Here is a 23,368-nt window from a genome sequence, read left to right on the forward strand (position 1 = left end):
AAAGAGACCAAACCAGTTAAAAAGTGCAGATACTTTCTTTCTATGCTTCAACATACGCTGTCTTTTATAAATTCTCAAGAGTGGAAGTCAATGTGTAGGAAGAGGACATTGGCTCTTTGTGTTGAGAACAATGTTCCAAAATGTAAAATCCTACCAGAAGAATAGAACTTTCTCCAACTAAATGACAAAGTGTTTAGTGTTTATTTTGATCCACGGTTTTGTTACACAGAAAATTACAATAAGAACAAAAGATAGGGCACAAGAATGAAGTAATCAAGTAGTCAGCTCTATACCATGAATAACTAACTATTCCAGCAGAGAAGATGTAAGTTGGTCACATATGGATTTAATGTGATGAAAAATTCCAAATACAGATTTGTTTTTTTTCATTCTCATTTCCCCTTGCCAACTTGAAGCAGAAAAGAAAAAGAAGTTAGAATAGCATAGCTACTCAAACACAGAAATGAAGTAAAGTTAAATAACTGCAAGAATAGATTGAACATGAAATTTTTTGTTTGAGTTGTTTTGTGGTGCCAGTCTTGGGAGTTGAATTCAGGGCCTGGGTGCTGTCTTTGAGCTTCTTTTGCACAAGGCTACCTCTCTAATAACTTGAGCTCTACTTCTGGCTTTTTGTGGATAAGAGTCTCATGGAATTTCTTTCTTAGGCTTAATTCAAACCACAGTCCTCAGATCTCAGCCTCTTGAGTAGCTAGGATTACAGGCTTGATACACCACACCCAGCTTTGAGCATAGATTTTGATATAAAAATGCAACTAGATTTTTCAGTTCCACAAAGTAAAGTCAAATGATGTTACATCACACACACACACACACACACACACACACACACACACACATACGTACATATAATGTGTATAGTAGATATGTATAATGTATATAGTATATTCTATATGTATATACTGTATATACTGTGTATACTGTATATACTATATATACATATATAGTATATTGTATGTACTATACATTATACATTTATATCACTATAATAGTAGAGGGAATTATGTTTTCCGTTACCAAATGCAAAATACAAAGTCTCCTAAAATTAAAGTAGGGCTGAATTGACAAAAAAGGATTCATTATCTTAAAAGAAAACAGTTGTACTTCAGAAATACGAATGAGAACAAAAGAGTATGTTCATATTAACAAAAATTCACTTGATAAATTGTCATTAAAACATATAGTATATATAAATCTGACCTTTGTGGTAACCCAGGCTTACCTGAGTGGGCAGAAAACAGGATTATTTTTGGATCATTATTGACAAAATAATTCGAATTGTCTGTTGTTCCAAAGGTTTTATTAAAATTACTCCCCATATGGTCATTTCTTAGGAGTGACTGGATGTTACTCGGTGTGGATGAAAAGAGGAAACAGGAGAGAATATCAGTTTGGTGACACACACACCAGGGAACAACTCCATAGGAAAAGGTTGTTGGACTCAGAAAAGTCAAGGAGAAACATAATCCTTTGCCAAAATTCCTTAGAGAAATGTACATAAAGATAAATATCACATTATATCATCTACATGTAAACTCTCAAAAGGTTGCACAGAATTGATATTCAACACATAGAGCAATTTCCATCTCTCTATAAATAATAAACAAGCTAGAGCTCTTCTTTTTATGAAAGACTGAACTTTGTGCATTTCTCTATGAGTGGTAAACAAAGCATGATGATTCTTCTTTTTATGAAAGACTCCACTTTTTAAAGGAATCAAACTTATGCTGAAAGTTTCCCTAAGTTAGACCGTTAACTGGAGATTCTTACTACAGATCAGCCATACAAACTTTCCCAAGATCCCCAAACTCTTATTTAGTGTAGGAAATCTGTCTCTTCTGCTCCAGACTTGTGACTAGGCCAGGCATGTTTTCTGTATTCACTGAGGTTGTGGTATATAAAATAGTTGATCAGTACAAAATTATACTGCTCATATTTATTTCATTTGCCCTATTCCCTGTATAGCCTCATGCTACAGGAGCTAACAACAGGAGTATGTATGTATCAAAGTGAAGGTTCAAGTCATGTTCATGATTCAAATAAGTTTCCTGGTCTAAATAAAACTGAACTAAGCATATCTCATAACAGAGTATAAGGCAGAAAACCCTTACATTTATATTGACTTCTAAGTTCTCACATTAAAAATGTGTTAACAACAACAAAAAGCATAAACAAACAAATCAAAGAAAAAACTATATCAAAAAGAAGTTTCTGTGCAATATAGAAAACAAGGAAAATAAGCACCACGTGAGGTATGACAAGTCATAACTATAAGCCATTTATCTGATAAGAGGTCAGAAGCTAAAACATACAAGTTATTCACATAAATATTTAACAAAAACCACCAAGAGATTAGAATATAACTGAAAATGGGCAAAATTCCTAAGTAGATACTTTTTCCAGAAAAAGTTAGACAAATAGCCTGTAAGTACCAGATCAGGTACTCAATATCTCTGATTAGTAAAGTGCCAATCAAAAATGCATTTGTCTCATTTATTTGGGTGATTATTATAAAGAAACAGCCAAGAGATAAAGATTGATAACAATGTGAAAGAAAAGGAACTCTATTTCATGGTTGGTGCTAATTCAAATTATACCATTATGCAAATGAGATGGGGTGCCACAGATCGGACTAATATATGATCCAGAAATTCTATTTCTGATATACAACATATCCAATAAAAAGAAGTCACTCAGAGAAATCTTCACTTTCGTATTCTTTGCAACATTATTTACCATAGCTAAGATTTAGAAACTATCTGATATCTGTAAGTAAACAAGTAAATGAATGAACAGAGAAAATTACACACACACACACAGAGAAAGAGAGAGAGAGAGGGAGAGAGAGAGAGAGAGAGAGAGAGAGAGAGAGAGAGAGAGAGAGAGAGAGAGAGAGAGAGAGAGAGACTGGGTCATCAACCAAAGCTAAAAGTTTACTAAAGTCCCTTGAGGGAAATCATAAATTGGGAAAGGACTAAGGCTTAAGAAAGAACTTTGAGGAACTTATGCATTTATAGGGAACAGAAGATCAATGTCTTTGCCCTAAGGAAAAATTGCAAGAATGAAAACTAGAAGACTATGCAGAAATTGTTGGAGGGAAGTTGTATTTTTCTTCCTTACAAAACACAGTGATAAAAATAAGACATAGAGTTCTCTAGAGCAATCAAGATTTTAAATTCTGTTTATACATGGAAGTCACAAGTGACTTGGTATGAGCTATGCAGGAGAAGATCATGAAAAATCAGACTAAAGAAGGGTTGGGGATGAGGAGGTACAGACCATGATTTCTTATGCACTAAGGTGACATGAAGAACATAGCCATGGGACACTGACAACAGGGAGGGGAAGAGCAGATGAACCAGTCAAGTATTTTATTTTAAGACAGAGATTGCCTAAATGTTATTGGAAAGGAACTCAGGGAGAGAAAAAAAAATCTATAAAATTTGCCATTTTTCCAGTGTCTGAAGTAAGACAAGAAACACTTGATCCCCTGTAACAACCACCTAAGAGGTCAGAATCTCCTCAGTGGAGCCATGTAAGTAAGTAAAGGAGAAAGCCCTCAGGATGTTCATTCAGGGCATAGCCTCTTAGATATCAAATATAATTTAATGAAGGGCATTACAGGCTAATAAAGTTCAGTCACTGTCAAATCCAGCTGAACACAGGAAAGGTCTTAACAATTACTGAAATCATTCAGTATAACTTTGTTATCAGCACAGCCATTTCATGTCCTCTAAGTTCAGACCTTTTGTTTGTACTTCCTCACAATAACTTACCCATCTCAAAATTATTTTCTCAAGTTACATTAATTCCTTGAACTTCAAATGAAATCCAAAAAAGCCTCACACTGGCACTTAATGGCAGTAAAGTTATAAGAAAAAGAAAGAGACGATAAACTGTTTTGGCACTCTGTCTTTAAAATCTGGCTTTGAGCCTCATTTTAAAACATATCACCAAAGGTCTCATCGTATTTCTTGCTGTATTCAATAAGCGGCTAAGTAGTCATGCATTCATTATTCCATAAGCTGCACACAGATGCAAATGGATACCATTTATAACATTTTACAGCATTTTGAAGATCCAAGCCCATCTAGAATGATAAAGACCTGAAAAAATGTGAACCCACCTCAAAGTCTTTTTAGTGCATTCTTTAATAGATTGGTGCAATTTCTTTGCCTGCTATAAAAGTCAAGAAAGTATTTCCATGGTATTAAATGGTAACACATGGAGACCATTTCATTTGCAGGAAGAATGTTCTCTACTTTGTGATTTGTGTTTTTAATGCCCTTTCCTTCCTCTTGTTCTTTCAGGGACAGTTTGATTCAGAGTAATGGAGCAGTGGAAATTAAATGAGTGAGCATGAAGCCCAATGAACTCAGTGTACTGCTTATCTTGTAACTATACTTAATCTAAATAACCTTTTTTATGCTCTGCTGGAATGGCATTTTCAAAAGGCTATATGGTAGTAAATGAGAGTCTATGTCAGTAAGGATTTGCTAGACAAATCAGATCTCACAGAGAAGTACATCCATCCATTACCATTTAATACACACTCCAATCTGAAGGACACTTTGTGTGTGTGATCAGACCATTAACATTTACTGTCATTTAGGCAGTTTTCCAACTTTCCTGCTTTCCATTTCTATTTTAATTTTGTCTATTATTTATTAATTTATTATTTATTCCCATGGTGGCCTCTGGGTAGAAATTGGCTCTAAAGGAGAGAATAAAACAACGTGCTTATGCACAAGTTTTCCTTACCAGATGTATGACCTGCTCAGTGAACGATTTCTAAGGCATAACATCTACCGAAGTGGTAGTGTGCCAAAAAGAATTCAATCCCTATACATAAAACACAAAGTCAGCATGGTTTTGAGAATACTTTTGTCTTCTTTGCAAAAAAAAGCTGTGCTTTATTATGTTGAAAGAATAATAAGCAATATTCTCAAAAACAGATTTTCTGTCTTAGCTACTGCTCCTCCTCTGATCTTTTCTAGAAAGCACTTTTTACATGTAAGTTATCTTACATTGTTTGTGTCAGTGTCCTAAAGCATATTTTATGGGGTACTTGGACATTTCGGCCTTATCCTTAGTTCTGGCTAACTAGTCTAGCTTTTCATCATTTCCAAGTGTTCCCAGAACTGCTGTCTCCCCCTCAGGCCTCTTCTCATACACAACATTTGTTCCTAGTGCATGTGATGGTTGAGAACTACATTCATCATTGTCATGCTACCTTCTGCCTTGCCTTCCTATGCCCACCAGTGGTTGGTACCCCCCCACCCCCACCCCGCGATCAGCTGGAGTTTGGACCCTGGGATTAGAGGCTCTGACCACTCTAAGAAACTCTTCACCATCTTTGTTCAGTTCAAATCTGTAAGTTCCTCATTGACAGGTAGATATGATCACCATGTCTTCCATTTGATATAAACATTCCAGCTATGACTGGAGAAGGTTGAATATAAAATTTTATAAAGTTACTTTTTGGATTTCAGATTTCTAGGTTGACATTTCTGGAATACTTTTACAATCTTAATAGCAACAGAAATACCACTCTGGAATGGCTTGACATTCTCAGAAGGAGTATAAGGCAAAGAACCGAAAGGCTTGATGCGGTCAGGGACTGTTTCTTTAAATTTATGTGCCTAGGACACACCCTCTCCTCAACCTAGTAGCAGACCAAGCTTCATTTTACTAATGGAATCACTTCATACTCCAGTATCTGATAACACTAAACTATATTTACTTTTCCCTTTCAATGCCTTTCATATTTTATACTCTTCCCATGGCTACATTAACCTATGCCTTGAAGATCACACCTATGAGTAGACCCTTCATTTGAGCCTGTTAATTCCACTTATACTGATCTTTATCTCTTTGAAAAGAATTTTACCAAATGAATATGTCCATCAATTATTTCTATATCTCATGAGTTCTAGTAACTATATTTTTTATCTTTATTGTAGTGTCCTTTGACCAAAACAAAAGTAAAACTTCAATTGTCATGTGATTTGATATCAAATGAAAATAGTGTGTTATTCAACTCTTGTACTAAAAGATCACAGTTTATATAAATTCAAGTTTACCTTTGAAAAGAATATTCATTCAAATGGAATATATTTAATAAGCAAATGAAAGAGAAAATAGAACAATAATTCCCAAATTCTATGGGACATCAGAAGCATCAAAAGGCTGGTAAACACCTAATTTTCTGATCCCAATCTTAGGATTTCTGCTACATTAAATTGAAATAAGTCTCAAACATTATAACTTCAAGCAGCTCCCTAAGTGTTGGTGCAGTGAAGAATGCAGGAAAACACAAAGTTAATCTAATAATTGTATTTCTCAATATTTTGGCTACTAGATTGGAAAGAAAATAAAACAACCAAGGACTTAACTCAAAATGTTACATTAGAAGCAACTCAGTAATTCTAAGAACATCATGCCTTAGCTAGAACATCATACCAATTAGCTGGAAAGCAATTAAAAAACAGTTTTAGCAAAGTCCAATTAAATAGACCATTCTTCAGTTAAAAAAAATCTAATATTTAAAAAGAAGGCACCATGAACATTGAGAAGGACTAAAACTACAGACAGAAAAGTATTTTCAAATTATCTGTAATTGTGGTCTGCCATCAATGGCTTATTTCCATCATTTCAGCTACACTAGAGGTGTAGGTAGGTGAATCCCAAAATGAGGCCAGAAAGGGTAAAGAGGCTAAGACCTTACCTGAAAAATAATTAAACTAAAATTGCATAGAGCTGTGACTCCAGCAGAAGAGTACACAAAACCCATACTTCAAACTCCAGTACATAAAAAAATACCCTAGAAGGATATATAATCAAACTAACACAATAGAAAATAAATATCTGAATATTAGAAAGGTTTTTGTTAATGAATCCACTACAAACAAAACAAAACCAGTGTCAGTAAACTCAGAAACTCTTATTGGTGATTTCTTGTAGATCTTTAAAAAATAGTATTCTGAGTTACGATACATATAAAGAATAAATTATGTGATTCAGTTGATTAGTGTGACTCCCAATGCCATGAGCTGAAAATAGAACTCACCTGAGAGAAGGCTCTAATTCTAGCTATCACCCAGATAATGCGTAATAATAATAAAATATAAGTATGTTGACTTTATATCAAAATTATCTGAAATGTAGTATACTTACAAATCAACTGTACAATTTTGAAAAAATTGTTAATTGTTAAAAGATCATGATGAAAGTAATTATTTTATTAATTAAAATTCTGAAATCAGTAAAATTGTCACTTTAAATCAAGAACATAATATCATGCTTAATTTTGGACATAATTATTCTTATAGAAAATAATTCTTACTGCTACCTTTGCTACCAATATAATTTTAGATTTTAAGCAAACTAATGAGACAAATAATTAAATTTATATATTGAAGATAATGAATTATCATTTATTAGAGAATATGGTTTCAAAATCTAAAAAAGACATTTTAAATGATCTTATCTCAAACCTCAAGAACACCACCTAAAATTATTATAATTGTTTAGGTTTGGGCATGTTGACTAGATATAGTAACTCAAAAAGTAAATATATTTTCTTTCTATAAAGTTAAAAATTGTAATTATAAGTTTTGAAGGCAAATTGAAGATAAAAAACAGAGAAAGTAAATCATAGGAATAAGATGAGAGTTTCATAAATTAATATAGGCTGGGAGGAGGGATGGACACATATAATTCCAGCTACTTCAGAGGCAGAAATGGAAGGGATTACAATTTGATATCAGCATAGGCAGAAAAATTAGTAAGACCACATTTCAACCAGTAAGTTAGCCATGGTATCCTGCACCTGTGATCTCAACTAATCAAGAGGTCATAGACAGGAGAATAGCAGTCCTAGGGGGATGGGGGAAAAGTTACCTAAACAACTAAGGTACTAAGAACTAGAGGAATAGCAAATGTGAGGCCTGGATTTCAAGCCCAAGGACTGAAAAATAAAAATAAAAATATTAACAGAGGAATAAAATACAATTTAGAATTTGATATAATTTACAAACAAAATTTAGAAAAAAAATATGGAAATATGAGACTATGATTAATATGAGAAAATTAATAAAACACTTTATGACTTAATATTAAAATAAATTCAAAGGATTTAGTAAGGTATCAAGCCAATGATTGCTTGCTGTGCAAGCAATAATGATTGCTGATAGCAAGTCTAATTCTCATAGGATCTAAGCTTTATTTCACAATAAGACATACTTTTCTTCCCAATGTTGAGGAAATATTTGCTCTCTTTCCCTGATTTTTGGTGTTACTGGCATCCTCAATATTAGAATTAACCTAATCAAATTCATTTCCCTTACCACCAGTCCTGTTAAAGACCTCCCTTCTTCAAGATGAAATAGTTTCACCATGAAACCTCCTACCCTCTTGAATTCGTCTTCTACCTTTTAAATTCTATAAAAATCATTTACAAGTATTTCATGTTCTCACAGTTTCCTCTCAATATATTTGTCTTCTATCATCTCAAACTGAATCTTAAGTTATCATTGTCACCTAACATGCATGAAATATCATTTCTTTTCATTTACTTGAAACATTCATTTTATACTCACAATTAGTTTTCTCCAGCTCTTCCACATACCATATATTTTAAGTCAGTTGCTCTCATTTTTTTTCTACCTCCATTTTGTCCCTTCTGACACCTAGAGTTACCATTTGCAATAAGCTACTCCAAATGGGTTTCATTCTTTAATTTCCAATACTTGGACTTCAGCCTGCTTTGTACACACTGTACTATGTGTGTATTGTACACACACACAGAAACACACACACACACTTTGTCTACTCAATTGCACTGACAATTATTTCCACAATAATTTCTGACATAAACTTGTAAGATTATATTCAATCTATATTGTTCAATGATCAAGTAATTGATTGAAAAGATAACTTCAAATTTTATCCAAGAAAGTAATTTGTATGGTTGGTGAAAGATCTAAGTGTATTTCTAATTATGAGAGCTCATATCAGAAAGAATGTATTGTCTTTCCAAAGCAGGAAATTTTGGAAGTTGACCTGTAATAAGTTTGGGTTTACAAAACACATTCAGACATACATTCTGGAAAGGAAGAAAGAAAAAAAAAAGCAAGAAAGAAGCAAGAACTATATGTGAAATATTCACTTATTTCAATCCTTTTAAATTTCATGATTCCTAAAAGTTATTTTAAACACAAACTATAACTAGAACCTCATTTATAAGCAGTTCAGTGCAACAATACATTTCTGAGCACTTAAAATATTAAGATTTCATGGATATTTGAAATATAAACCCTACAAACATTCATTTCCATTTCTCTTCCCTGTTATTATCATTTCCTCCTTAGATGATCTCTGACAGAGTTCATTTATTCTTGATGGTGACATTTAGTGAAATGGTTTGCAAAACAACAATACAGACTTCTAAGGCAAAGGAAATCAGCTTTCAGACTCAAAGATAGCCCTTGATGGTTTCAGCTCCACAAAGAGACAAAGCACAAAGGAGCAGCCCCTGAAACTCCTTCTCATCTATCATAGACTTCTCTGCAAAAAAAAAAAAAAAAAAAAAAAAAAATCATCTTTTTAATTGGACTATTTATTTCGAGTACAAAAATAAAAGTAAAAGAAATTTACTTTTGTATAAGCACCACTTCTTATATATAGGCCATTATATAATTGGATTTAGCATTGGCAGGCTGATTTTGCAGGCCTGCTTGCTTGCTTGATTGATTGATTGAATATGTAGTGTTTGCGCTTGAATGTCACAATATGGTGAGAAGAAATTCAGTACTTTTTATTTTTATTTTTTGCCCTTTTGTGGAACACCCTCTCCTTTAGAGGCCTCGGTATACAGAAAAACCATAAGAATATTTCTATTAAAAAAACTTGTTTGTTGCTTTCAAGTCAAGGTTTAAATTGCTTAAAAATTGTCATGGTGATTTTAGAATTAAGTCTGGGTTTGAGGGTAATGGTAGAAAAGTGAAACTGAAACAAACTATTTTCCTTTTCCAATTGTTATACAATAAATAAGAGCCACAGAAACAATTAAAAAAAGAGAACTGATAATTCAATATTAACAACCATACCACTCCTCCACACCACAAACCTCAAGAAATGGTAACCAAGGAAAGCAAGAGAACAGGGCAGCAAGTCGTAGCTTGAATAATAACTCCACACTCATAGAGGAAGTGGTACTCAGACTTAGGAAGGAAAAAATAACCCACCATTTTTTATTAACCCCTTTTACTACTCTTTAAACACACATAGGCACATAAATACACACACACACACACACACACACACACACGCACACACTACCACCACCACTACCATTGCCACCAATGTTAGAGAGACAACTGAGGTCAAGTATAATGGCCAAGGAAATGTCAGTATAAATGAACAAGCAGTACTGTGGTTAGGATAGGAAGCTTGGCTAAGAAAGCGCATATAGCAGTTTGGATGAAAACTAAAAACATGATGTCATGCACCAGAAATATAGATAGGTAGGTAGATAGATAGATAGATAGATAGATAGATAGATAGATTTAGAAATTATAGGAACAATCTTTGCAATGTACTGAAAAGACCTATTTCTTAACAATTTTAACTTGGAAATGTCCATTTTCACTCATTTGTATATAGAATGTATGTTCTTTACAGGGCTCCTTAACATTTTTTTTATTTTTAAAATTAAATATCTTCCACATTATTTATTCATTTATGTTTGAATCCCCAGAAAAAATCTGTTTTCATTGTTTAAACAAGGTAGCCACTGCCTTGCAAATGCAAAAAAAATTTTTTTAATTTAATAAATAAAGGTAAGATAAACTATAAGATTAGCTAACAGTGATGGTTTGGTACAAAATAGCATTAGCTTTAGGTTTTATTTTTCAAAGAAGTTTCAAGTCTGACACTAAATCCCTTTTTCATTTGCCTATAATCTTGTGTTTGAGGCAGGCAACCATCTGCAGATTCTCAAGACACCCTGAAGCCTACATGGAAGGAACCTGAAGATCACATTAGTAAATAAAGCAGAGAAATGAAGCAAGCCAGATCTCTAAGACTTGCCTTATCTCTCTGTGTAGAAGGACCGTGGGAATGAATCACAAACAAAAGGCTCATTTTGTTATGATTTTAAAAAATGATTGAATAAGCCAGCACGAAAAAGCTCAGGACCATTTTAGGAATGAAACTGTACAATTTTTGAGTATGCAAAAATAACATTAGGTTTTGGACAGTTTTCAAATTCTCTTATTCATCATAATTATTTAGTGTAATTTATTTTTGTCAAATAACTAAAAACCTTTCCAATTCATAGAAACAGTCCTAACTTTAAAATGTCGCACACCAACATGATTATATGCCAGAGCCATTTAAATGTAAAAGCCTTGTGAATTCATTTTAAAATGGTAAAAAATATATTGAAAGTGATTTTCTTAAAAGCATGCATCTCAACTGTAAAAGACCAAATGTATTTATAACTAGCTACTAATAATTAATCCATATAAAAATATATATACACCAACATAAAATTGTAAGGAATTATGAGTTGACAATATTTTTAATAATCAGAGTAAATCAAAACAGTATCTTTTATATAAGTCTTCAGGAAGTCTGTTCTCTCTTTTTTATTTTATTTATTATTTTTTTTGCCAGTCCTAGGGCTTGAACTCCAGGCCTGAGCACTGTCCCTGGCTTCTTTCTGCTCAAGGCTGGCACTCTGCCACTTGAGCCCCAGTGCCACCTCTGGTCTTTTATTGTTGTTATTTTTCTATAGATGTGGTACTGAGGAATCGAACCCAGGGCTTCATGTATACAAGGCAAGCAGTCTTGCCACTAGGCCATATTCCCAGCCCCGAGAATTCTGTTCTCTAATAACTCACAATATAAAAACAAAATGGACACATATGAGATGAAGAGAACAAGAATTAATTTCAATGTTGTGCACACACTTATATAAGTATACAGATAAAACAAATTAGTAAATTAGAACAAAGCCTTCTGTGTGTATCTATGTAAAATGCAAACTAAAAAAATTCTACTGTGTTATATCTAATATTTAAGTAGTAGTAAGGCATAAAACAATACTGAAATGTACACATTGGAGAAACCTGGAGGAAAAGAAAATCATATTTACTGGATCTAAATATTCTGCTTTTCAGATCATACAAACTTAACCCTGTCCTCTCAGCTGAGTTTCTATTACATGCCCCACTGTTGTGTCCCTGGCTCTTATAACTAATGTTCCACTTAATAAATGTTAGCCTATTTTCCAATAGGCTATCACAAAGTAGCTTTGGATGATGGTTCTATAGATTTTATATGCAATAACTTCCTGGGTAAACTTTTGTCTCATAAAAACTACAAATCAAATTAATGTACGATGTGTAATTATTTTTCCCTTTTTTCTTTTCTTGCCAGTCCTAGAGCTTGAACTCGGGGCCTGAGCACTGTCCGTGGCTTCCTTTTGCTCAAGACTAGCACTCTACCACTTGAGCCACAGTGCCACCTCTGGCTTTTTCTGCTTATGTAATAATGAGGAATCAAACCGAGGACTTCATGTACACTAGGCAAGCACTGTATCACTGAGCCACATTCTCAGCCCCACTTTTGTTTTTCTTTCTTATGGTTTACCCCTGTTGTCACTGAATTTGATTTTGGTACCCTGGGTATTGTATGCATATTTATTTGAATTAGGGAAGGAAAGGGGAACATCAAAATTGTGAAACAAAGGACAAATGGTGAAGCAATGCAACAGTGAAATTCAAAAGATAAGATGCTGGAAATAGACTGTACAACTTGGGGGCAGGGAGAGTGGGAGATAAACAAGTGAGGGGGTAACAACTTTGACAGGAAACATACTCACTACCTTCTGTAACTGTAACCACTCTGGACATCACCTTGACAATAAATTTAATTTTTTTAAAGACTCCTCTACCATCTATTAGGCATAAACAGTCCAACATATTTTTGATTCAGGTTGATCCTTTCTTATTTATATAACAAAGGGCAAACTCATTATAACACTAAATTCTTTTTACAAGTCAGCACTATTTTCTTTGCAGTTATTCCTCCTGCCTTCTATCCCCCATTCTCTAGTATGGCAAAGACCACCCTTCACAACACACACACACACACACACACACACACACACACACACACACCTCAACTCTCACACATTCTATAACCTCAATTCTGTTCTCTTTGCCCTGCTAGCTGTCCTTCAGAGCATTCAGCGCATGACCTCCTTTCCCTTGGCTAAGACCGGTGAAACGCCATTCCGACTGATCACGCTGCTAGAGAATGACATTCATCTCTTGTGTCTCTATCCATTTGTTTTTCCTTGTTCTCTAGGAATCGTGTTTTCTATCATGACATACTCCGCAAACCACATTCACTCATTGAATGAAAAGGACAATTTCTACACACAGAAACATACATACCCATTGCTAAGGAGGAAGCAGAGAATTCTGTGTCCCTCTTACTGTAATTATCTGATGTGAGTTTTACTATCATTTCTAGATGGTCAAATCGGCTTGAAAATTTTAACTCTGAATGATACAATCTACCAAAAACACATAAAATAAATACTAATTATTAGAATTATTAATCATGAAGTATTAAAGCAAGTCTTTTCCATCTTTACAATTTTAAATTGTTTGCTTTTGTATATAGTTAAACCACAACAGAATGTAGAAAAGGCTTATTTATATTTGTTTATCATGCATTTACCACAGTATTGGTCTCATGTTAGTAAAGAAATATAATTTGAATAAACAGCTAAGTAAACAAATAAAGAAAAACATCTAAGAGAAAGCAAAGTAAAATCCAAATATAAACCTCATCCTAATGAGAGGAAAGTAATATGTGAAATAATGAAAAGCAAATGAGTTAAAAATCAATACTGGGCTAGGATATAGCTCAGTGGCAAAGCACTTGCCAAGCAAGTGTGGCACCCTGGGTTTGATCCCCAGTACCAAAAAGAAAAGACAAAAGTAAATAAATAAACACTGTGGTCATCAATAAAGCTCAGTGAAGTACCTACTTCAAGCCAACACAGAGCAGTAAGGATCAGATTTATTTTCTGCCAAAACACAAGCCCCCAAATTGCAAACTACACATAATAGCAATTGTTAGGGTACTGGCATCATATAATAAAGGGCTAGGATTTCTGAATATTATAGCTGGATGAAAGTGAGGTTGTCTGTGCTTTAGTCACATTTTGCTACATTGAGACATAGCACAGAAAGGGAAACTAAGTTTCCTGAGGAATGCTGGCAGATTTCCTAAGGAAATGGAAATGACAGTTGAGGATACCAGACAACTGAAGTTCACAGAAGAGCGTCCCAGAAGGTAGAATTAAACACAGGAAGAATTTCAGAGCTCTTCACAAAAATCCACCTTGATTGTTTACCTGAGTACTGTTCAATATCTGAAAAGACCCTCGAGCTATGGAAGGATTCACATTAAAAGCTTATCAGTAACAGTGTTCAATCACAGCAACAAAGCAAAGCACAATAAAAATAATAGACTAAAGATCTGAATGAGGCAATTTATAAAACAAGATATATGGGTAGCAAATAAATGCATGAAGTGATGTTCAACACTTTTAGTCAATTTTTAGTATTAGAGAATTATTTTAATGGGAAACATAAAAATGTGCAGTTTAACAATAACTGGTAAGGATTTGGAGGAGGGAGATGTCTCATACAGTTAGGGGAATACAGGAAGATAAAACTACTCTGGAAAATAGTTTTCAGTTGCCTTCATCCTTCTTGCCTATATACTTATAAGAGAAAAAAGAGAAATGGAAGTACATTTCAATAAAAGGCACAGATTTTTTGTTTGAATTTTGTGAGATAGTCTTCAGATCAAATTCACATTCTCTACTTCAGCCTCCCTAGTGCTGATATTATAAAAAGTGTGTACCACCGTTCCTGCGTCTGACACTAATTTTCAACAAAAGTTGAATGTAAGAGAAAAATACAAGAAACAAAATTTCTATCAACAGGAAAACAGACTACAATATTCAATCAAATTCTATTCAACAATTAAGTTATGAATTATTAATGTATGTAGCTCTGTAGATGAATGGTAAAACAATTATGTTAAGTTAAACAAGATAAAATGTGTATTGTGAGTCCACTTATGTGGAAATCTATACCATGTAAAATTATCAATCATATCAACAGGTAGTTGCCTGACACATAAGGTCTAGAGAGGATGCAAGAAGGAATTAGAAAATAACCCTAGGAAACAGTGTTGATGAGCTTGTTCCATTTTTTATTAGGTTGTGTATTTTATGAATAAATACTAGAAACATATGTAGGTTATTCTATGTCAAAATGATGCCATATTATAGGAAATCTCAACTAATAATTCCATCTGCAAAAATTGTTTTTTAATTTTTATTTATTTATTTTTTTGCTAGTCCTGGGGCTTGAACTCAGGGCCTGAGTTCCTGGCTTCTTCTTTTGCTCAAGGGGGGCACTGAGTGAGGGATGTTATCCTGTTAAAAGAGACCTGAAGGGGCTGGGGATATGGCCTAGTGGCAAGAGTGCTTGCCTCGTATACATGAGGCCCTGGGTTCGATTCCCCAGCACCACATATACAGAAAATGGCCAGAAGTGGCGCTGTGGCTCAAGTGGCAGAGTGCTAGCCTTGAGCAAGAAGAAGCCAGGGACAGTGCTCAGGCCCTGAGTCCAAGCCCCAGGACTGGCAAAAAAAAAAAAGAGACCTGAAAAGGTCAGGCAAAAGGTTGACAAGTTCACAGGACCAGTTAACATGAATGACATGGGAGGGAGAACACACCCTGGGCACAAGCCAGAAAAGTTCCATTTGGAACATAAACCCAATTGTGGCCCATTACAAGGAAGGAGGAATAACTGGACTGGAGGCAGGAAGGAAGTGTTTAGGGATAGTAGACTGGTTGGGAATAACCAGTCAGAGGCTATATACATACATATATATATGCTATATATATATACATATATATACTATATATACATATATGTGTGTGTGTGTGTATATATATATATACATACAAATAGCAAGCAACAAAGGCAAGAATGAAAGTTTCTGTCTCTGTCCAGATGGAAAATGGACAGGTATGGACATTAGGTAGCTAAACGACTATTACTCTTGATCTCCGGCTTTGATTAATTTTGAAAGGGCAAGTTTAAATTGACTCCATTTAAGATGAGACTTCATCTCCTCTTACTCCTCTCCATGGTTCCTCGTTGTCAGGACTGACCTCATCCTGAAGGTCTAGGGGCTATTGCTTGGATAGCTTGTGCCAGTTGGCATTCGTGGGGTTTGAACTCAAGACCTGGGCACTGTCCCTGAGCACTTCTGCTAGAGGCTAGTGCTCTACCACCTAAGCCACGGTGTCGCTTTCAGCATTTGGCTGGTTCTCTTGAGCCAAGCTTCCAGTCTGACTCTGCTGGTTAGTTGGGAGATGGAGTTTTAGAGGGATATGTTTTTTTTTTTTTTCTGCCCAGGCTGTTCACTGTGACTCCACCCACAGGCTGCAAAGGTCAGTTTGACACAAGACTTAAAGTAAGTTAAAATAGTAGTCAAAAGCAAGTAATTTTGAAACCATGATGCCAGTTTTTACATGTTTTACCAACAGACATACAGAGAGTTGTGCACAAGCTTTGGGGTGTGCTTAGAATTTTTTTTCTTTTAAATTGGCCATGTAAGTTTTTTGGAATTCCAGTGGCAAAATGATATTATTTTGCCCATATTTTAGAACCATGTGGTCAGTTAGAAAAGAAAACCTTTCCTAGCAAACAAAAAATTTTCACAGACTATCTGGCAAGGAAATGGAGAAGCCACATTTTGAGAAACCAGTTTAGCTCCAATGGGGAGCTGAAGTGGGATGCTATGACCAGAGACGGTCCAGGAGATGAGAGACAGGACATGAACAGAACACAGATACCTGGCATGGCATAATGGTGGCAGAGCTGGTCAGAGCCTTAGCAGGCTCACAGCAAGACACCTTCACCCCTGAGCATTTGAATTGCAAGGCACATTTGAATTGCAAGGCCACAGTTACAGAGTTTAGGGTTGGTGGGCAGGGTTACCTGGAGCCTGAGTCTCCACATCCCTGCCCAGCCTCCAGGAATTCGGCACGCCCATTACCTGGGGGATGGGTGGGATTCCACCTCCAAGTGTTTTTGGAACCTGGATGGAACCAAGATGGCACTTGCTAAAACCTATTCTATTGTCCACCACATGGTCAATGCTAGAGAAAACAGGATTTAGCAAACAACAAGCAGAACTTAACCGAATCTCCAAGATTAACAAACATCAATCAAAGCAGATGTTAAACAAATATTGGTACCTTTGGAAGCTAGTACCAGCCCATCACAGGCAGGCAGAGTTTAGAGAGAGGCAGAAAGAGAGAGAGAGAGAGAGAGAGAGAGAAACTCCATCTGCCCAAGTGCTCATAGAAGTTATGTAAGTTCTGTAAAATACTCCAAATTTGTAAGATTGGACTCAAACTTGAGCAGTTCTAGATTGTGCCCCTGCAATGGTAAGTGATTAGCGAAGCAGAGGAGTTAAATACCAAGCATCCTCGGTATTACTCTGGTCAGCTGAAATGTAGGAGACAATCAGCAATGGGGTCATCACCCCAGTTCCTGTGTCTCGGACCGAGCACAGAGCATGGCCCTGTGGCCGTGGCCCTCTGGCCCTATGCTATGGAGTGGGGCTCGGAACTTGGAGCCAAGATTTTTGGTGTGGCCCTGAAGCCACGGCCCTGTGGCCCTACGGTAAATCAGAAAATCGGATCCGATCCCACAGTTAGATGATCACTTACCCTGGGTGGAGGGCGAATTTGTAGATTGTCATGGTGGATGGAAGTAGAGTGCTTGGTCAGGAGAAGTTACCTCGGTGGTCGTCTGTGTGGTCTTAGGACAGCAGAATAGGTTCCGGGGGCAGCTTGGACCCCCCAGAAATGGGGGAGCAAATCCACCGGGGAACCTATCCCGGGTTCAGCACCAATGAAAGCATAGGTCCTGGCCATCCCAGAGGACCATGCGGAGATAATCACAGACAGGAGAAGAAGGTTTATAAGGAGGTTTATTAGTGGGGCCATAGTTCCCACGGGAGAGAGAGCTACATGGTGTCTGCACGTTATCCAGGTGGCAGCTTCTCTCTCTGGGGGTAAAGAGGAAGTAGTTAGGTAGTGAGTAGGAGTGGCTCATTAGGTATAGGTGGATCTGGGGGCTAGTGGGAATCGAACCCAGGGCTTCATGTATATGTGGCGAGCACTTTAGCACCACTAGGTCATATTCCCAGCCCCTGTAAAAATATTTTATATGTGGCACTTACTTCTTTTCTTTGTAAATGCTTCTTTCCTTTTCTGTCAAAGTCTTATCACAAATATGAACTAATGATAATTGTATTCATCCCAAAATGATTAATTTATGTATGATTTTGAAATTCAAACGAAAACACTAATTTGTAAAGGTGAAAACAGTCACAAAGAAAGTCTAAGCTTTGAGTTAGGAAAATAACTTCACAAAATGGAGTCTATAAACATATGATTTTTCTTTCACTCTGGTAATATCAGCTCTTCATTACAGTCGCCAGGGGCAATCTTGTTTAGATAATAATGACTTTGTACAGTCATGAAGTTATTGTCAGTATTATATAGAATCGTAAATGTATATTAGCTTTATCAATGCTAAATAACTTGATTGGTTTCATAGTCATACTTCTGATTCATGCTTTTCATTCAATTGCTTTAAAATAGTTGAATGAGTTAAAGTACCTGCTACTAATAGCATGCTTTCCTCTACTAACTCTATAACCACCATTTCTAACAGCATACCTTTACTGAATTCATAAGTTCTTCTAGTGTTTAGTGAGTGATTATGATAATATAATCATCCAATTTGTGTAGCACCTGATACAGTATAAACTTTCAACATGTGAATGTCTATAATAATGATTTATATGTACTGTATTTCAATACAGGCCTTAAAAGATATGGTGTCATACAATAGAATCTTGAAAGTAAAACCAAATGGAACATCTAAAATAATATCAGAAGGTTGGACTGTTTTAGATTAATTAAATGTAAATTCTAAAATACACTGGCGTAACATTTTCTTTACTGAAAAAAAATGTTAAGCTTTACAACTAGAAGCAAAAATGATACACTTTACAATCCATGAACTCAGCATTCCCCAAAGAGTGCTTGGTGAAAAATATAATCTTTTGAAATGCTCTGCAAAAATAAATAAATAAAAAAGAGGCCTAGGGTCAAATAAACATGGAGAATTTTGCATATTGTATGTTCCTTTGAGGATTCACAATACAAATAGTGTAGTAAAGAGTTCTAGAAGTCCTGCACTTAAAAAAAAAAAAAAGGATGTTCCTTTTACTTGACCTGATCCCTTCCAACCCTACCTGATCAATGAACCCTTTTATCATAAGCAGCTACAAATATTCTTCTTTAGGAAAATTTACCTTAAGACTTATCTTTTAATTCTGCAGTTCTGTTCTATTAAGAGACAGGATGAGTGAAAATACTGCACTCACCTGTCTCACCTGGTGTTGTGAACAGATTGTCAGGGTTTGGAACTGAAGTCCCCATAGCTCCCACCGCGGTGGCAGCTGTCTGCCATTCTAGTGTCTTTCTCGCTTGGCTACCAGTGTAATTCCCCAGGGCTGTCTACCTCTATTCTTCTCACTTCCAGGCTCCTAGACAGAATGCAGAATAGAAAGAAGAATCAAAATCACCTACATAGGCTCCACAGTAGGAAACTCATTGATTGTGTTTTTCTAATCAAAACAGTCATTCTTTCTTTTTTTCAAATTTAACTCCTACCCCCTATTTTCCTCAACAACTTGAAATTTTCATTACTTATTGAAATGAATCACTAAGAATCGCTACAGCAGGTTGTAACAATTTTCTACTGTCTATAGCCATGTTAATGTTAGGTACCAAACTACTCTAGAACACAGAGCCTTAACACAATAAGTGTATAACAGTAATCACAAAAACAAAACAAAACAACAACAAAAAAAAACCTATGGATCAAATGGGGCTAGAGACTGACAATTTATACTGCAGACCTCAAATTTTTATGCCAAAATTCTGGCTTCCATTTTCATAGTATTAGAAATTGAGGAATTTAGGAAATGATGACATCATGAAGATAAGAATGTCCTAATAAAAGTAGTTATTAATCTAGGAGTAGACTGAATGGAAATAAATTCGCTTGGAAATTGGATATTTCCCAAAACTGACCTGCACGTCAAGAGGAGGAAACCTTTCAATCAGAAACACTTCAAAGACTCAAAGACAGAAAAGAATGAAGCCTTCAGTAGGAACTGAATCTACTGTTATCTTGGCCTTAGTTTTTTGAAGCTCCAGAACTTTTTTTTTTTTTTTTTTGCCAGTCCTGGGCCTTGGACTCAGGACCTGGCTTCTTTTTGCTCAAGGTTAGCACTCTGCCGCTTGAGTTACAGTGCCACTTCTGGCCATTTTCTGTATATGTGGTGCTGAGGAATCGAACCCAGGTCTTCAAGTATACGAGGCAAGCGCTCTTGCCACTAGGCCATATCCCCAGCCCAGCTCCAGAACTTTTATCAAATATATAGGTATTGTCTATAATTTGTCTAGTTTACTTCATGAAATTTTGTTAGAATTTCCCAAGCACACTAAGATGATCAGCAGGTCTACCATGATGAATCCTGAGCAGATCTAATTTGGGCAGGTCAAGTTCATGACAAATGCTGGGTTTGGGTTGGCCTAATTTTCTGTTTCCACCTAACAAGGTAACAGAATAGTCTCTCCTGACTGAGTAGAGGTTTGAAAGTAACAAAACAGAAAAATTATAAAAGGCCTCTAAAGCAAGGCTAAAAGCCAGCTCAATGTGATTTTTACTGTAGTTTATTTGTAAATGCAAATAATAAAGTCAACCAAGATCCAAACGATGGTGAAATTGTTCTCTTGATAAAAAAAAAAAACTCAAGATCCTATCACAAGCGATATGGTTTAGTAAGTGATAAAGATTTAGATCCACTTCTGTCGTTGTTCTACTCTTATCCCCAAACACTGGCTCCACTTGCATACCATTCCTTCATAAGGACTATACTCCTTTCAAGATAACTGAATGTCTCGTCCACTTATTGTGCTGGCCCCAAAGGCCACCATCCTGTGATCTACCAGTAGAGACATAATTTTCAGGTGCATGTGGTACATTTTGACTCAGAGAATTCTAAACCAGAAAGACAAGTTGTGTTTATTCTATTATCATTTCCCAGGGTTCAAGTAGGACAATGAGAGGAAAATAGCATCAAGTAGAAATTTTATTCAGTAAGGCAAGGATGATACAGAACTTGAGGGAAAAGGAGAGAAAAAGTGCAGCAGGGGAGCTCACTGGACACTGAAGAGAGTGAACTACACAAGTTGTGGGTGAATATGGGAAGGAAGGTTTGGGAGAGAGTGAGGGAAGGGAAGACAGTGCAAAAGGAAATGCACTCATTATCTGCCTCATGTAATTGTATTGCCTCTCCACATCACCTGTAACAAGCTTAACAAGACATATTTTCACTACCTTACATATGTAACTATAATCTCGCTGTGCATCACCTTGAAGAAAAATCAAAATAAAAAACAAAGTAATAATAACGTGAATAAAAACAAACAAACAGATAAACAGCTCAGGGATAATGTCCAGGCCCTGAGTTCAAGGCACACAACAAAAGAAAGAAAGAAAGAAAGAAAGAAAGAAAGAAAGAAAGAAAGAAAGAAAGAAAGAAAGAAAGAAAGAAAGAAAGAAAGAAAGAAAGAAAGAAAGAAAGAAAGAAGAAAGAAAGAAAGGAAGGAAGGAAGGCAGACAAAAGAAGAAAGAGAAAGAAAGAAAGAAAGAAAGAAAGAAAGAAAGAAAGAAAGAAAGAAAGAAAGAAAGAAAGAAAGAAAGAAAGAGAAAGAAGGAAGGAAGGAAGGAAAGAAAGAAAGGGGAAAGGAGAAAAGAGGTAAGGAAAGAAAAAAGAAAAGAAAGGGATGTTACATAAAATTATCTGGACCTTACAAATTCGGAGACTGAACAGTACAGCTGCTCCACGCACACTGACTCCAGGAGTTGAGACTCTTCCCAGATTTGGACTCCATTCTGCTCCATTATTTTCCTTATCTCCTGCCAAGCCCATTTTGGAAAAAAAAAGTTAGAAGTTACACCCTCAGAATCCTTTTGTCAGATAACATTTATTTCATAGAAGGATAGGATTCTGAAGCATTTTGTATTTTAAACAATCTTTGTACCTCAAAGACCAAGAGGGGGTGATTTTGTTTGAACAATTCTTTAAATATTGTAAGTTAATTATTTTGATTTGCACCCACTCAGCTCAACAAATTCTTTTTAATCTGACTCTTCCAGAACATATGAAACACCCATTTCAGGAGCCTTCAGTCCTAGGAGCCCTTTTGTCTACCTGAGCCCTCTAGCTTAGCTCTTGTCTAATTCGTCCAGAGGTTTTAAGAACAGGTCTTAAGCCACAATGATGTTTTAATCCATGCCCCAGGCTATACTTTATTTTGACATTTTTTCTTGACTCATGGCACCGAAGATGAGAAACTATTTTATTCAGCAGCCCATAAATCTGGCTCTCTCTTATACCTTTTAAATTCTTCTAGGAAACCAGCCAGTTTTTCTTCACCAGTTTTCTTGCCATACTCTAAACAATTAAGAAAATTCAGCTGACTTTTCCAACATTCTGCCTGGAGCTCTCCTTAGGCAAATCCAAAGGTTCATTAGATATATTTTCCATCATCCAGGCTACTTCAGGCAACAGTTTGGACAATTGTTTTGTGATAACATTGCATGCCTCATCATTTTTCCAGGCCCTAATTAGTCTCCGTACCAAGCTCTAGCTCTCCTCCACAACTGCAATGCTTTCCAACTCCTACCTGAAACTAGATACAAAACCTGTGCCACATTATTTCAAGTTTCTCTAGAACTTACAAGACTAATCCTATGACTACACATTTTGTCAAATAGTAATACCTGTCTATGCTATGCTCATCAAGTCTCCTTTTGCAATTAGCCACCTTCAATCACAATGGCTTAACCCCCTAAAGATCTATCCCTGCTTGCAAAGCTTTTGATAAGTTTGAGTGCCTCTCTACATGCTTAATAGTGAGCAGCATCTAACAGCTGTGAGGCAAATTGTTGCCTCACTAATTTTCACTGTCCTCTCTCAAACTTGCAGATTTGGTTGTTGACTGTTCTGCGTCTCTTTCATCTCCTGCCATATTATCAAACAAATACGTGCTTAGGGCAAAGCTAAAGTTCAGCAAACCAATAAA

The 23,368-nt window shown here is 35.8% G+C and overlaps 1 long non-coding RNA gene across 1 annotated transcript; it reads left to right on the plus strand.

Moving 5' to 3' along the window:
• The first annotated feature begins 985 nt into the window (after positions 1-985).
• On the plus strand, positions 986-19,037 carry LOC125367680. Its single transcript, XR_007214123.1, has 4 exons — positions 986-1,977; positions 6,510-6,519; positions 12,831-12,833; positions 19,027-19,037. It is a non-coding gene; the product is annotated as an uncharacterized LOC125367680 (long non-coding RNA).
• Positions 19,038-23,368: the final 4,331 nt, after the last annotated feature.

Source organism: Perognathus longimembris, chromosome 19, assembly GCF_023159225.1.
Source record: "Perognathus longimembris pacificus isolate PPM17 chromosome 19, ASM2315922v1, whole genome shotgun sequence".
Lineage (NCBI taxonomy): Eukaryota > Metazoa > Chordata > Mammalia > Rodentia > Heteromyidae > Perognathus > Perognathus longimembris.